The sequence below is a fragment of the Pelobates fuscus genome, chromosome 4 (genome assembly GCF_036172605.1).
Source record: "Pelobates fuscus isolate aPelFus1 chromosome 4, aPelFus1.pri, whole genome shotgun sequence".
Taxonomy (NCBI): Eukaryota; Metazoa; Chordata; class Amphibia; order Anura; family Pelobatidae; genus Pelobates; species Pelobates fuscus.
This window is the reverse complement of record NC_086320.1, coordinates 78115065-78132799: the sequence shown is the minus strand read 5'-3', so window position 1 is coordinate 78132799 and position 17735 is coordinate 78115065. Positions and strand designations below refer to the sequence as shown.

Sequence of the window (17735 nt, the reverse complement as noted above, 5' to 3'; positions counted from 1 at the left end):
TAACAAGCTTTTCACAACTTTTCCAGTTTTTTGCATGTTGTTCTGTAATCATTGAAAAGGTTTTACAATTGGTGTGCGTCTCATGATCTAATCTGAGCATGTTGTAAATGGACCTTTGACGTATAACAAACTTTGCAGTGGTTGGACATACCATTAGTAGTATTTCAGAAGCAAAAACTCTCTTCCTGACCCAATATTAATGCAATCTGCATCACATTTGCAACCAGAAACACATTAAATTAATTTAAAATAATTACCCCATGTTTTTTTTTTTTTTTGGGGGGGGGGGGGGGGGGGGGGAAGAATGCACAACTCATGAAAGACTTTAGTCTGTTTCATTATTGAACAGCCATTCGCTTGTGGGATTATGGAAACTTCAAAAAGCCAATACCAGGTTTTACTTCTTAAGCATTTTAAATGGTTTGATGAGGTAAGCTGCTGTGTAATCCATCAGCATTTATGTGTCTTGGCAGGGAATTTTTTTAAAACCCTAGACTTGACAAAATTTTGTAGGGTGGACAATGGCATGTACAACCCCTCTTCGCTATTTAATTATAGCCCCCACTTGCCACCAATGGGTGGTGGCTTTGGGGGCGGGACATTGTGCCCCAATGATTAATATTATTAATAGTACCTACACACCACCATAGATGGACACTAGTGGGGAATATTAGGTCACCCCTAGGTAATATTATTAATATTTCCCACGTGCTACCTATGGGTTAGGGCTGTCGAGGGAAATTAGATCCCTTACTTGGTTATATTATTAATAGCCCCCACCCTCTGCTTATGGGTGGGGCTGTGGGAGACAATAAATCTCCCCATTGAGCCCCTTCCTGCTGGCCATGAGTAGTAGCATGTGGGAAAGACAATGTGTCCTCTGCTTATTATTTAATTTTAGCCCCACTGTGGGTATACAGGGGATGGACAGTGATCTATTTATGTATGTTACAGATTCCCTCAATGCCTATGAGTAGGGGCTTAGCAAGGGCTAGTATTTTGTGCTTTGTGCAAATGAGCACCCACAAGCTGTTTGCTGTTTAGCAGACATGCCCTTAATTTTGGCACCTCCCTTATACTAATGTCTAGTTCATATTTACCCCCATAGGATTTTTAAAATCTATTTACACCTTGCCTGTAGGTGCTTCTAGAGGACAAATAGTAAAATAAAAAAAAAACATTTATTGTCCACTTTTTGCGGTCAATATTTTTCAAGGTCATTCTTCAAGACTATTTTTTTTTACAACTTCTTCCTTGTTACCCCTTTCTTTCCAGAGTGAAACTTTGTCTACAGATAGATCCTCTTATAACTCTGGTGACTTTAATTATAGCTGCTTAGATCTTTATCCTTGTAAGTTTTGACTTGTATTGTTAATCAATATGATTTCAGAAAAATATAGCTGTAAAGGAAATGTATCAACTTAAGAAGGGTTTGGTTCCTCCTAGTGATCAAAAATAGAGACAACGTAATTTATTTTACTGCTCTCTGGAGTGCTATAATTTGAGTGCTGCTACCAGACATTTTGAAGCTCAAGTTATGGGCCTGCCCTTAATCTGACCACAGGGTCCTCTCCCAAGACCTCTTATTGCCCTCCCTGCCCCCATTTTACCACTATTTTGCAGGCACTTAGATATGCGGTAGAGGAAGTAGTTTGTGTTTGTAGGGGATGCAGTGTGTTTAGGGAATGTAGTGTATGTATATAAGGAATCCAATGTGGGCAGGGAAGGTATCCTGATATGTACTTTGGGTTTTCCTTTTCTCAATTGCTTCCTCTTCTCTTTTTCATTCCTACTCTGTCTTTCTTTTTCTCATTTTTAATCCATTTCTAAATAAAAACACAAGACAGGGCAGGTACTACCAGTAAAATGTAGCAACAACATTGGAAACGAACCCTAAATTTGTAAACATTACAGTATCACACATATATTTGAATCATTTTTTTTTTTTTTTTTTTTAATTCTTTATTTTTGTTGTGCATAAAATATATCACAGACAGGTCAGAGGTGCCCCAGGAGCAGTCCTCCAGCTTTTCCCACGCTCAACATGCGGGGCATAAGATGAATAAGCACATTTTATAATATTTAATGATAACTCGAGAAACAGTCGCTTGTGTAGGTAGCTATTTGGCAAATTTAGGCTAGATCTATGCAACATACAATATATCTCGTGAAGATAAACGAAAGCATTATGGTTAGGCATTAACAATTCTGGTTTATAACGTTAGGAGCAGGCCATAAGCATACATTGGTTAGCAGTAGGTAGATGGTAGCTACAACACTTTCATATCTGTGAAGTGCAAGTTAAACAGGCAGTAGATGCAGACATGTAATCGTGAGATACAATAAGTGTTCTGGGTTCACTCGCTTATGCTATAGAAGCACCCCAGTAGCAGGCCGCCAGGCATCTGTATTCCAAGGAGGGATATTATGCAGGTTCTGTGTCCCCAGTGAGTCCAGAGCTGTTTCATTTAGTCATTGCTGCCTTGGGTCGTAGCTTGGGTGCTGAAGGCCTGTGAGTTCCCCTGCGATGTGGAGCACTCTTCCGCCGCTTTCTCCTGGCTGTTTAGTACCTCGTCTCAGCAGTTTGGTTGGTAAGTGTCGATGTGCCGTTGTGGAGGCAGCGCCTGCCAGATCCTCGGAACGGAGTTAGGGTGTGCACTCTGTGCTGGTCGATTGCTGGGTCTAAGTTGATGGGTCAGTGCCTCGCTGGTCAGCAAGCAACCGCTCCCGCCTTTTGTCGAGGGTGGGCTTTGGCAGCGCTTGTCCGGCGGTTGCTGAGGGTTAGTTGTTACTGGGCTGTTTCATGCAGGCGTTCAGTGCCTGCGTATAATTCAGGAGGGTTACATCTCCTCGGAAGCCTGAAATGCTCGTGTGAGCCAGCAGGGTCGCGGTGCCGCCATCTTAGATGCGGTCTGGGCTGCGTGTTGGGGACCTGATGGGGCCTTGGGAGTTTTGGTCCTAGCCAGGGCCATAGGGTGCGGGCCGGGATCACCCCCACCGGCCCAGAGGGGGGGAGACAGGGCCTGGTCCGCCCAGCCTTGGGAATCTGACTGAGTAGTATCAGGCAGGATAGTGGGCGGCGGCCGTCCGCCTCACTCACCGCCTGAGTAGGCCTCACCCAGAGGGAGCGTTGCATACCTCCCCGGGGGACTGAAACAGCAGCTGCGAGCCTCTCCCCGGGTACAGTGACTCCATAGGTGCCGGTCCAACGCGGTAGGTCGACAAGTGGATCCAATAGGTCCCTATTTTGTGCAAGGTTCGCTGGAGCTGTTGTGCCGTGCGACCGGCCAGCTCGGCGGCCAGGCCCCGCCCCTATTTGAATCATTTTTAATAAAAGTTATATTTTATAATTGATTTTAGTGCCCCCTTCTAATGTTTTTTGTAATTCATTTTTTTTTAACATAGTGAAAATATGTAAATAATTTACAGTTATATAGAAATGGAGATGGCGCTTCAAAAACAATTCAAGGTTAGCCTTCCTCAAACACATTCTCTACATCCATATGTGTTACTAGAATTAGAGCAGGCATTAGGATTAGCAGGCATTATGATGCTTGAGTAGGACCAGCCAAGAATGGGGTACATTGACATTGTACATTGACGTTTCTTGTACCCTCAATAAACCCCCATTATTTTTTGCTTGAGGGATTTTTTTGTGAGTACCTCTTTGGCCCTCGGCACATGGTCAGCTTACAGTAAGGTCTGGGAGTCCTCGGAACAGTCGTGGGTAGGTTTGGAGAGGGATGTTGCTTAGATGCTTTCTTGAGGTTTACCTTTCAGCTGCTGGTTAACGATGCTTCCCCACCGGTGGTTGATAGGAACATGGTGGCCTTGCATTTTGGTTCAAACTGTATGGGTGGGATGACTTGACCAAACATTTTTCCAAAGGTAAAGATGTGGAACCGCACTCAATCCCTTAGTTCAGGATCGGTCACAGTACCAAGCAACCAGTTGAATTATGTAACAGAAGAAGAAAGGTCCAGGCACTCCAGAAATCAAACAAATAGGCAATTTATTTAATCCACAGCAAAAGCAACGTTTCGACCAATCTGGTCTTTGTCAAACATTTTGTGATACGACAAAGTATTAAGAGTTTTTGTAGGGGTTGCAGAGTCCCAGATGCCAGAAGGTCGGTTTCCATCGGGGTGTTGGAAAGTCTGGTACAGCTTATGCCAGCCGAATACTTTGACAGTTGCAAATCCCTGTTATTTGACATGACATTTATTTTGGCCTTTTTGGCCAAATCCTGTTCCTACACTCATTACCCCAAGGCTTTTGAAAAACAGGATTGGAAAAACGGGGTGCTAGAGGTGCGACATTAAGTTTATTTTTTTTTCCAATTCTCTCCCTTAGACTGTTGTCTATATAAATCATATATGTGAACTCTATGGTGTAATCAGCGACCATGCAGCACATCTAGTAGCCACCTGAGGAGTGGCCGTTGGAGGTATCCCTAGGCTATAATGTAAACACGCCTTTTTGTGAAAACACAATGTTTACTGCAAAAAGCCTGAAGGGACTGATTATATTCACCAGAACAAATACAATAAGCTGTAGTTGTTCTGGTAACTATAGTGTCCCTTTAAGTAATACATTCACAAAATTCTCCATAACTTTTAAAGTCTTATAATTAAAAATAAAGAAATATATAGGGTGACCTGTTTTTCACGCTCCTTGGTTAAAGAGCAAACAGATTGAAAGAGGAACTTCCTACAGCAGCACGGTACGTTTCCTTTTTTTAGAATTCATATTGATCGATTGTTACAAAACAGTTTAGAACTTGTAGTAGTCTGATTTTGCAGATATGTTTGTATACTTGTTATGGCTGTCTCTGATCAGTTTTGTGGATCTCCAAAAAAATAAAATGTACACACTCTGCCATTCACCAACCATGGACATACATTACACACTATGTGGTGAGTACTAAACTAGTTTCTTTCTGTTATTGAGACAGTGAGTACCAGCATGACAATTTCTATGTATATTAGAAACACAAACTTAAAGCCTGAGCGACCTAGCCTAATATTTACTGGAAATGTTTACGTTAAAGGGGATGTTACACTGTTAAGAGCAGATTAGCTGGAGATGTTGCAATCAAGACCTCAGACAGAGTGGCACTGGAGTGGGACTATTCTAAGGGCCAATGCATTGCACTATAATCACTGCTTTACAGGAAAAAGAGTCTACAGAGCTGAAACCACTGCAGAAAACTATAACCACTACAAGGACCTATAATCACGGTTGCCCAATACTGAGGTATCCAGAGACCCTCAGTGCAGCTCTGGCTATTAGATCTGGAGTGCTCTAGCGTCCCCTGCTAGATGAAGCTCCGTTACAATAATCAACATAAAGTTGACGTGTTCGCCACTAAAGTGGGTGGCCAGGCTGACTCACAGCTTGCCCCCTCATAGCTCAAGCTCTCATGGTGCATAGTCCTAGTGCCCTGTCCTCTCCTGCATCATGAAATCTGCCCCACAAATTTAAGTTATTGTTCCAGCAAAGTCGGACTGTTGCCATCTATGGGCTGCTTGTGTATTAGTTTGAGGGGGGTGGCAAATATGGGACTTTAAAAGTAGATCAACCACTGTTAAGATGACTGAGATACATTTGGTCTGCTCACACCTACTAACTCACACCAATACACAAATAAATTGCATGTTAAAAAAGGAGGCAACACGAGGGCGGGGCCTGACCGCAGAGCTGAGCGGACGCAAGACAGTGCTGCTCCTGCTCCATGCGGCAAATTCTTATGCTTAATAGCCACAAATCATCTATAAAACCTACTACATGGGCCACCAACAAGGAACTGAAGACAGGGGCTACGTGCTGGCACCAAGCATAAGGCACCAACCACAGAAAACCTGGCTATGCAGTCCGAGGCCTACCAGCATGGCTGGCGCGGGGGAGGCGGCCGCTCCCTCGTTGCCCTCGACAACCTACAGAACGAGATCTGGCCCACGTTCCCCCCACTATGGACCAGTGGGGGTAATCCCGGTCCCGGCTGCGCACAGCCCTCTACCTAGCGACGGAGGGGTAACCCGACAACGAACAGCATGTTGGGCAGCCACGGACAAGATGGCAGATACTATGCAGGCCTCCACCACACGAGGCCTACTGGAGCCACTCGAAGTCCGACTCGACAAGCTGTTTGCGCTCTTCTGGAGGAAGCTTGAGAGCAGACCGCAAACCGCAAACCCGCAACTCGACTCACCTCACCCTCCCCGATGCCCACCAAGCTCGTCCAGTCCACCTCGGAGAAACAGGCCTCGACAGCATCCTGCCTCCCTCCTAAAGTGCGATCCCGAGCCACGGGACAACCAGGGCCTGACCCCCTCCCAAACACTAAGAGGGAAGAGGGTAACACCTCGCAAGCTAGCAAAACACAGAGCTACACTCCAACTCCAGCAGCAGCGGGAGACCACGCTCCAACACAGGCGGCGGAGGAGACCCGCGCTCCAACTACTGTTCCAGCAGAGACCTACTAGCTTTCTCATCCAGCGACAGTCTCTGGGGGCCAGACAGACCTGGTTTACCAGCGTTTACAGATGCAAGTCAGCGACCAAGCAACAGGTCAAGAAAAACAGAGCCTGCCGCCCTACTAGGCAAGCAAGGTGCCTGAAGCACATAATATGCCGGGCTCCTGACGGGAGGATGCCTACAGCATGCCCTCACTCACATATGCCACTGGGAATGGGACTCTCGCAAATGGGTCATGTGTCATGAACTGGCGATCGTAAGCATGATTACCTCTTACCCCCAAAGGGTATGGGCTGAGCACCGGGACAGATTACTCACTGCTCATTAAGCCAAGACCTACCACTTCCCAATGTACCATGATGCATGCCTTTTCCGTTTAACCCTGTTAGAACACGAAGCCTGACAGCCTTCTGCACTACACCATGGGGTGGGCTGCTGACTTTGTTTTGTTTGTTATTTTCTATGCTTCCTAGGCCTCACACATATCTGCCTCACATACTCTAATGCTGTATAGATGCGAAGCCAGTAGGTCTCCACCTTTACCACATTAACTCATGTCTAGAAATAACCTGCCACTAACTGTCCAAAGCTCAGAGTTTAGACATATATACAATCTCAAGAATATCACCACACAATCCCATGCCTCTCTCTATATATGCTTAGAAATTGGGCAGTGCATAATTGGAAAGTGATTTCAGGCAAACAACATACCCAAGCTGAATGTTAATATATGCCTTAAAAGAACCACTCTTGCCATGCATGATTAATCACTAAATGATCCAAGCAATAACCATGCAGATTACAATGTCAAGCTATATTATATGTTTATCTTGTTCACTTAACCCTAAAAATGTGCAATGCTTTCCATGCCATAGTGTTGTTTCTTTCTGTGTATCATCTGGGTTACTTCAGCTATTGTGGCAGGGCAAACTTGCCTGTTAATTCTTTGAACGAATAAAATAAAGAATAAAAAAGAAAAAAAAAAAAAAAAGGACCGTTTCAGCAGACAAGGGGTTAAAATCTGTTTAGGCGATAATCCCCTTTTCAAAAACAGGCACAGCTACTGTAAAATCACCAAAACTCACGAATTGGATATAAGTGAATGCACCAAACTCCCGAATTGCATACAAGGGAATAAGGTAGTGTTATGGTACTTTTTGAAAGTAAACCAAAATGTTCAAATGTCTATCTGTTCCTGTCCAAATCAATAAAATTAAATTGCGTATATACGCTGAAGTAATTAAGTCTGACACACAAGGTTCAGGTTAAAATAACTTCGAGAAAGTTTATTGGCAAGTGAAGTAAAAGCGGGCGCGCAGGCCCTTTTAAGAGGCATTTTGCGTCATCATTGATTATTAGAATATCAACAAATAAACATCATCAATTGGATTAATTGTTAAGTGTCGGTGTTAGTGTCTTACCTATTGGTTCAAAAAATTAAGAGGTTAGTCCTGTGTCCACCCACCAGAGGTGGGATTATTCTGGACACGGGTGGGGATAAGGGGGTCCTAAGCGTCATTTTACACGGTCAATGATATCAGGCTTCATGTCCAGGTGCAAGGTCTCTTATGAATAGAACATTTCATTACTACTGTGTTCTGTGGCCTTCAAACTATACTATCTTACAAGTTCTAAGGAGTAGCCAGCAAGGTTTAAGGAGTAGCCGGCACCTCCTGGTGCTTGTCCTTGCAGGAAACACAGTCTTTGTCTACTATACTAATTGGGTTGAGAAGTTCAGTCACGTAATGTAGTTTTAAAAATGCATGAGGACAAAATGGAGGATTGAAGAAGTCAGGTTAGGAGGACAAAATGGAGGATCATCACAGTATAGAGTTAAAATGGAGTTAGTACAATAATTCAATACAAGTACAATAAAGATTTTTAATAATCCCACATCAGTCCCCCCTATGAAATGTTAGATTCTAAGAGATAAAAACGTTATTAGGTTAGTACCAGGAAGACGTGTTAACCCAAAGGCACAGAAACCCCGTGGCCGCTAGCTAGGTGTTAATGCAAAGTGCAAGTCTGTCCCTAGAGCTGACCCTAATAGGCTAACTCATCCATCAGTATGGCTCTCGAACACTTCACACCCATGGGTGTCCCATGGCAGCTAACCCACCACTTCTCCGCACGGGGCCTTTACCATTCACTGACAGATGCTGTCCCTAAGCTAGTCCCTTCCTAGAATTCCTGCACTTTATCAACAAAAGGGATTGTTTGCAGCGGCAGACAGGGTGAGTTGACGTCTTGGAAATCTTGGTCATCAACTTCGAGATGGGTGAAAGTGGGTGCCGCTTGGTCAACAGTCTTCATGAGGGATTTTCTCAGACATGGGAGGATACAACAAAAGAGAAGAGCAAAAATAAAAAGAAAAATTAGTATAGCCATACCAATCTGCATTAAAGCCTTTTGCCATCCTGTCATCCAACCAAACCATCTTTCCCAGGGATCTTTTATCCCAGAATTCCTTTTTAACTCTTCAGACAGGTCATTTAATTTTTCTATGGCTAATGTAACTTTACCATTAGGGCCTGTGTTTTCTGGGATATAGGTACAACATGTCATGGTGTCGGGCAAAATTTTACAAACCCCTCCTTTTTCGGCTAAGATCATATCTAGGGCCATTCTATTCTGGAAAGCCATTTGGGATGTGGCCTGCAGCTGTTCGGCCAACCCCTGGAGGGCGTCTCTGGTGTAATTAACAAAACGCTGTTGATTATAATAAATGTAATTTATCCAATTTAAATTCTTATTTGCGGTAACTATGGTAAAAATTGATTCAAATCCTGCGGCAACTTCATCCCTTGCTTTAAACTCATTGGGCACCCCCCTAGGCACTCCAATGGCATCAATATACACATGAGGATCAAAACTTCCTTTCACTGGGGCGTCACGCTTAACCTTAGTGTGTTTGGACCCATGAGTGACGAGGTGTGTGTCAGAGATGATATGTATAGGCATAATAGCTTTAGCCAAAGTACACTCCCCCCACCACTGTTTGTCCATTCTGGATCTTAGCTGTAAATCCCCACACAACCAGTAAATATCCCCTAATGACCTGGTGTGAAACTGCAACAAGTCCATAGAGACATTTCTGTAGGTAGCACAATACCCCTTGGAGAAGTTACCCAAGAATTTACCTATTCCATCGTAATTAGCATAACAAGTGTAATTACCTTTATACACGGTAATACCATCTGGGGGTTTGACATCCTGGGTTAGGAGAGGATACTCCTTTGTCCATGCAATACATATGGACCTGTTAAAATTATAGTGATAGGCAAAAAGGCTTAAAACACATTCTTCTATGTCTACTGGTAGGATTAAAGGTACGGTACCCAGGTGAGGCCGGGCACCGCCACACACATAACATGCAGTTCTATTATGCTTATTAGCATTATATTTCATCCATTCTAACCATAGATTTACATCATTAAAACCTGTTTCAGCGGCCATGGTATCTTCAAAAGTGGGGTTAGCAATGGCCATCATGTCTTGAAAGGTCTGGATATGAGGTTTTAATGGGTTAGGGACCATATGGGTGGCCCCTTGCCACTCAGAAGAGTTGCACATATCTTTAAGGTAGAAATGCCCTAACTTTTTATAGGAACCCTTTTTCCAATACATTCCCATCACATACTGGTCCGCATCTGTTGGGCTTGGATGTTCAATGTTAAGAATTAATTTCATTGGTGTACTCCCCCCAGGCTTTCTCAAAGTCATTCTCTGGAGGAGGGATCTACCATGATCATCTACTTTAGATACGGCACTTTTTGGTTTGTAACCCCAGGCAGGCCCGGCATTCCATCCCGCCGCCCCCCAATGGTCACAATTGTGCCCCCATTGCTTGTCAACTACACAAACATATGGGTCTTTCGAATGAGGGATATCTCTATAGATGCTCTGGATTTGTGGTGTGGGAAATGGGCATTCTACAATATCACAGTAGTCAAAGGTATAAGTAGCCACCTGGGTACACGATGAATTATACCAGAAGGTGTACCCACTAATATCTTTGGTAATGGCTACTTGCTGGGCCTTTATAAGGCTAATTAGGGAGAAGATGTACCAGAGATACATGTTTGTGCGATATTCGCTTCCTCTGGGGCAGGAGATTTCTTGCAGTGGGAAGCGTGGATCCAATTTGGCCTACCGGCCAATTTGACGGAGGTTGCGGTAATCAGGAGAACTTGGAATGGACCGTCAAATCTCGGTTCTAGGGTATTTTTCCGCACAAACTTCTTGACCAGGACCCAATCTCCGGGAAGTAGGTTATGGGAACCTGTATCCAATTCGGGATCTGGAATTGAAGAGAAAACTTGGGCATGTATTTTGTTTAGGACACTTGCAAGTTCAGTTACATAGTCTACTAAAACATCTGATTGGAGTTGCAACTGCTGCGGATAATAACAACCTAGCCTGGGTGCTGTCCCAAATAGAACCTCATATGGGGACAGTGAATGCTTCCCTCTAGGTGTGTGCCTAACACTAAATAAAGCTATTGGTAGGCTTTCTGGCCAGGGCATCTTTGTTTCTTGTGACATTTTTAACATTCTGGTTTTTAGAGTGCCATTCATGCGCTCCACTTTACCACTACTTTGTGGGTGGTAAGGGGTATGGAAGGCTAGAGTCACCCCTAGGGCAGTCCAAATTTCTTTAGTCACAGTTGCTGTAAAGGCTGGGCCTTGATCACTCTCAATGACTTCTGGGAGTCCGAATCTACATACAATATCTGTAAGTAGGCGTTTTGCAGTTGTTTTTGCAGTGATATTGGCCACTGGGTAGGCTTCTGGCCAGCCTGAGAACATGTCCACTATTACTAGTGCATATTCATGGGGCCCACTCTTGGGCATTTGGATGTGGTCAATTTGAATTCGCTGGAAGGGGTACATGGGCTTTGCCAGGTGTTTCGCAGGCACCTTAATTGGTCTTCCTGGATTGCATTTTGCACAAATGACACAGGCCTTGCAGAAGCTATTGATCAATGTTGTGATTCCAGGTGCTTCATAATACTTCTGTATGAGGGCGGCCATCAATTCTTTTGACAGGTGTGCAGGCCCATGTGCCCATTGGACAGCTGCTGGATACAAATTTCTGGGAAGACAAAATTTGAAGTTGTTGTAATATATTCCGTCCTTTTGGACAGCTCCTTTCTTTTTCCATTTCTGGATTTCTTCAGGAGTGACTGCAGCTTGCTGTTCTTGTAAAATTCGCAAATCAGTAGGAAGAGTTTGCAGAGCAAAAATAGGGACTTCTTCTTCTTCTTGTCCGGACACTTCTTCATCCACTTCCTGCAGATCCCTGGCCGCTAGCTTAGCAGCCTGATCAGCCAAATGGTTGCCTCTTGCTTCATCTGTATCCAATTTCCCATGGGCCTTGACTTTCAAAACGGCCACTTCTTTGGGAAGTAGGAGGGCATCCATTAGCTCCTTGATTGCAGTGCTGTGTTTGACTGGTGTACCAGCGGTGGTAAGAAATCCTCTTGTCTTCCAAATTAGGCCGAAGTCATGTGCCACACCCAGAGCATATCTTAAATCTGTATAGATGTTGGCACGTTTTCCTTCAGAAATTTTGCATGCTGAAGTCAGAGCCTGTAATTCAGCTTCTTGCGCAGACATTGCTGGCGGTAAAGATGATGATTTGATGACTTCGTCTGTTGTGGTTACGGCATATCCTGTGTGATATGTTCCTCCTTCATCGGCATATCTTGATCCGTCCACAAACAGGGTAAAATCCGGATCTGGTAATGGGTTCTCATGCACAGTTGGTAAGTGCACTGTTTCCATTTTCATCTGTTCGAAACAGTCATGAGGTGTTTCTGGGTCATAATCATTCTTTATGACCAGATCTTGAAATTCCTTTTCCAGGAAATGGCGTGGCCATGCTTCTAGAAGGTCAGTTGTTGGGTATTTGGCAATACCATTTTCCTGTAGCTGTTCTTCATTCATGGTGGCCCATAGTTTTGCCATGGGCCCAAGATCATTCCATGACCTTGTCTTCAATTTGGTAACAGGAATATGTGGGATAGCGGTATCCCAATGGCGGTAAAGGTAGTTAAGTTGTTGAGGTAGCTGGACCAAGACCATGCTATTGCCTTCAGAGTCACAATAGAAATCTTGTGCAGTGAGCTTTACATCGGTCCAGTGATAAAGCTCATCTTCATAGCAGGGTTCAGGAGTAATGTTCGGTTTGTACCACATGGTACAGAAGGCGTAATCCGGGCCTTCACAAAGAGGTGTCTCATCTTCATAAAATGACAAATGTGGATGCATGACTTTCTTGATACATCCACAGAGCAGGTAAATGTAGGTTTCATCCGTGATAAATCCATAATAGATACCCCCCTCAGGGAGTGGAAGAAGAGTGGATGGATTAAGCACTTGACATCTCTGGATGGAAATGTTGTCAGGCAAAAGAAGATGACACTGTAGGCGCAGGTGTCTGGCTGGAGACACGTGCTTGAGCTGGACTTGGTTGATGATAGCCGAAATGTCATGAGGGGCCAAAACAACCAGAGGGTGGCCAAGGACCAGGTCTGAGGTTCTTTCTATGAGCTCTCTTGCAGCAAAAACAGCCCTGAGACAGGAAGGGGTCCCTCTGGCCACAATGTCCAGTTGACATGAGAAATATCCAATAGGCCTCTGGCGGCCTCTTAAGTCATTAGTTTGGGTGAGAACTCCTGTTGCATGGCCTTGTCTTTCAGAGACAAATAATTTGAAAGGTTTGGAGTAGTCAGGTAGGCCCAAGGCAGGAGCAGAAGCAATGGCACGTTTTAAAGCATCGAAATTGTCCAGAGCTTCATTGGTCAGACAAAACGGGTCAGACTTAAGAGCATCATAGAGAGGTTGCATAAGCAGAGAGGCTTCTGGAATCCATGCTCTGCAGTAGGAAATGAGGCCTAGGAAGGCATGAAGAGACTTTGAGGTCCTTGGAGGTGGAATGTCCAGAACAGCTCTTACCCGGTCCCGAGTAAGATGTCTGGTACCTTGAGATAGGCAATGTCCAAGGAAGATCACTGAAGATTGACAGAATTGTAGCTTGATGAGTGAAGCTTTGCATCCCTGTTCTGCCAAATAGGAAAGAAGACTAATTGAACACCTTTCAGTAGTGGGTATATCATCTCCACACAGCAGTAGATCATCCACATACTGAAGCAAGACAATTTCTGGGTGCTCAGCTTGCCATGGGTCAAGGATGGTACCCATGGCCTTTGCAAATTGACTTGGAGAATTTTGTGCCCCTTGGGGCATGACAGTCCAGGTATACTGTTGCATCTCATGAGTGAAAGCAAACAGGTATTGACAGGATGGGTCCAGTGGGACACTGAAAAAGGCATTGGCCAGGTCAATAACTGTGAAGAATTTTGCAGATGGTGGGACTCCAGAGAGCAGAGTATGGGGATTTGGTACAAGAGGGGTGTCCAGGACGGTAGCTTAATTGACAGCACGGAGATCCTGAACCATCCTGTACTTCTCTGGCTCACCCTTTGGAGTTTTCTTTTTCACAGGAAATAACGGGGTGTTGCATTCAGATTTACATTTTACCAGGGCACCCTTCTCCAAGAGTGCCTTGATGTGGACAGAAATGGCAGCAGACTGTGCCGGTTTTAATGGATATTGTGGTTTTCTTGGTAACTTAGCTCCTGGAATAAGCTTTACCACCACAGGGGGAACATTTAGGTGACCTATGTCCTCTGGGCCTGAGGACCATAACTTGGCGGGCACCTGCGTTTTTAATTCCTCTGGGAAATTGGACCTTAATTCTGCTGCTTCCTCACGGGGCTTTTCTAAATGCAGCATCAGAGGCAAGGAGCACAGGGCTGAGGTGTCTGATACAGATAGAGGTGTGAACATTTCTACTTGCCCGTCTGGGGTGAAGGTGATGGATGCTTGCAGGCGTGAGAGGACATCAGCACCTAACAGGTTAATTGGGCATGTGGAGGATACCACAAAGCGAGCAAGCAGGCTAGAGCCAACTCGTAGTGGAGTTGTTAAAGGGCTATGTCTTGGCTGGCCATCCACTCCAACACAAGAGACATCAATATTGGACAGGAAGGATGGGTCTGACAGGTCTTGTTCTCGTAGAACACTACGGGCTGCACCTGTGTCAACTAGAAATGTGGTGGGGTGGCCTTCAATGGGTAAAGTCACTGTGGCAAGTGGCCCCCCTTTATCCCCTGTAGACACTGCCATGACAGGGGTCACAGACACAGGCTTGCCAATTTCCTATTCATCGGGTTCCTCAACTATTGGAACCTGTTTGGTGGCTTTGGGAGCCGGGGCAGGCTTGGGTGGTTTTCTGGATTCCCTCTGCTCCCTTTTTGGCTCTGGACAGTCACTTCTAAAGTGCCCTTTTGCTCCACAATTAAAGCAATGTCCCCCCTCCTCTGGTCTGGTACCTCTTGGGACTGGAGTGGAGCGGGATACCATGAGAGGAGCTGAAGTGGGTCTTCTTGGGGTCTGAACAGATTCCAAACCTCTAGCAACTAAAAGCAGGGTATCCAGGGGAACAACCTTATATTCAGGGCGTGCAGCAATGATTCCCTTGCGTATAGAGTCTTTAACGCCTTGGACAAACGCACCTGACAGCATTTGTGAATGAATTTTGTCAGTAAGATCAAACCCCAAATCTGTGAACATTTGATACAGTCTCGCATGAAACCTTTCCACTGATTCTCCTTTATCTTGAATAACATCAGTAAGGCCAGCAGCCTGATCTGCAAGTTTATCCTTAGCCCATTCTCTTAATTGGGTGCAAAAGGTTACCCCGGAGGGGTAATCAACATCACTGAAAAGCAGATCTGTACTGAGGTGACGGGCCATGCTCGGCCAATATGCATCCCCTGCTTTAATAGCACAAATGCTCAGTAAATCACGCCATGCGGCGGAATAAGTCTTTTGAATTTGAACTATCCCTCGGTAAAAAGGCATAGGCTGTTTTTCTGGGTCAGGGAGCGATTTAATTAATGCACTAGCTTGAGTGGGGTTAAAAGCAACATACTTAGGAGGGGTCCGTTCTCCCCGACCCTTGTGTCCAAAGGGATCATCGATAGAACGATGAGTTGAGGCTCCTGCAGCGGCTCCTGCAGCCTCCAACGAGTCCTGGGATAACCTATCCTCTTCTCCCTCATCTAATTCTATGATCTGAGCTCTCTTACGTGCAGGGCCCGAGTAAGGTGACAGGACCGGAGGATGAGCGGGGGTCCCGGATGCGGGGGTGGCTAGCGGATCATAACTAGATAGGTAGTCACCGGGAATTACCGGCATCAGGGCTGTACTGGGGGCCGCCATATTGGTGGCCGGAAAAGGTACTGCATTAGGGTTAAGGGAAGAAGTGGCGGCCATGTTGAATGTGGGCACATCCGGGACAGACTGTGCCGGATTGGGCATGACCGGGACCTGGGGAGTGGCTTGGGGAAGGGGTAGTGGATATCCGGGATAGGGCAGGGCCATGGGATATGGGAAGGGGTAGGGCCAGGCTGGGGAGGGGAAGGAGGTGGGGTATTGAACTGGGGTGGAGATGGGAGGGGACGGAGAGGGATTGGTAGGGGTGGGTGTAGAGGGAGGAGCCGGGGCAAGGGTGGAAGAGGTGGTTAGCTGGGCGGAGGAAGAGGGGAGGGGATCATTAACGGAGAGAGAGTGTAGGGAAGGAATGGCAGATGAAATGTTAGGGGGAGGTACAGCAGGTAGCGTAGGGATGGATGAGGATGATGGGAATGTTAGAGACGGGGAAGGGGAAAAGAAAGATCCATCAGAATTCAGGACCGGGCAAACAGGGGAGGTGACGGGATGGGTGTTAGGAGGATTGGGAGTGGGGAACATAGTCAGCTGGCTATCACCTACGGCTGACTGAACCTTGGGGATAGATATCCCCTGGGCGCCGTTTTGGGGCGCTGGCTGAGGGTAAACCCCAGTAACACAATTATTATGATACACAAACAATTTCACACCTTTGTGATTTATTTCTTCCTCAACCCAACCTTCTAGCTGAATAGCCTTCGCTACTCTGTACCATGCTTCAGCAGTCTTTAATAAACCATTATCTGTAAGCTTGCCTTTCATTTCTGCCAGTAACTTGCGCCAACTTTCTGGTTGCAATCTTCCACCCGTTGGTACAGTAATTTTACATACTTTTGCAATCTTTTCAACACCTTTAACCATCTCCTCACCCTCTCTGTTTTCTACCAAATCACATGCTAACCAGCCCTTACTGGGCTTGCTTAAATCCTGCCCCATAATCCCTTTACCCCTATACCAGCGTCCTAGATATAGAGAGAGAGAGGGAAAACTGAACAAGAACGTCTACAATGCTCGACTGCCACCCGAGAACCGTGGGACTTTCTCAGGTGCGTCTTCCCAAAACGTAGACTAGTCACTGAATCCGCCTACCCGGGGTGGTAGACACGGATTGGAGCGAGGTGAGAAGTGTGTGACCAATCACTTCTCTTTTAAGAGGAATGGGAGTGGATAGTATAATAATATAGGAAGTACAGAAAAGATGAAAGGCAAGGAAAATCCTTAGAGACAGACACAGGAGTTCATGAGACTCCTAATTAGACAAACAAGACAACAATACAATTGAAATACAGTGCATGCATCACAGTTCAAATGAAATCAACAATAATCCCTTTCCTTTACTCGTGTGCTTACTCCAAAGTCACCTCCCTCAACCTCGTAGTGTCCCCGCTCGGAGAACGACTTTCATAAGTCTCACTACCAGCGGCCACGGAAAACAACTGACACCGGTCCGAATTCCGTCAGCCTCCCTCTACACAGCAGTCCACAAGAATGTGGCCACCTCTATCCTCACTCCCGTAGTGCCCCTATAAAACCCACTTTATAAGTCTCACTACCACGTGATGTGGAAAACAAGCAATGCCTACTTGAGTCCCCCCTGGGAAACAGAGTCCCCTGCCACAAGACTAAGTCCCCTACCACAAATACACAGAAAACTGGAATTCCACCAGCCCCAGCGCTCGGGGTTGTGGTTACCAAAAGAAAATTGGAATTCCCTCAGCCTCCACACTTGAAGCTGCGGGTTACCACGCGCACAAAGAAGCTAGCTAGGCTCTCAAAGTGACACAAGAAGGATCACAGGAAATTATGAGTCTACACAAAATCCACAGTTCCAACAATCCTCTTTTTCCTTACAGCCACAGCCACGAGGCTCCTAAAAGAGGTAAACAGGCAAAGAAGACCCCCAGGAACGCATCCGCGGGTCACCCCCCCTTTTTCCTTACAACCACAGCACCGTGGTTC

General features: G+C 45.6%; 1 protein-coding gene across 2 annotated transcripts in view; it reads left to right on the top strand.

Moving 5' to 3' along the window:
* The first annotated feature begins 4796 nt into the window (after nt 1-4796).
* The window catches only part of LOC134607815 (lymphocyte antigen 96-like), a 71836-nt gene continuing 58897 nt past the window's right edge, over nt 4797-17735 (top strand). For both annotated transcript variants that reach the window (XM_063450379.1, XM_063450377.1), the window contains exon 1: nt 4797-4916. The gene's annotated coding sequence lies outside the window, so the exon portion shown is untranslated. The remainder of the gene's footprint in view (nt 4917-17735) is intronic.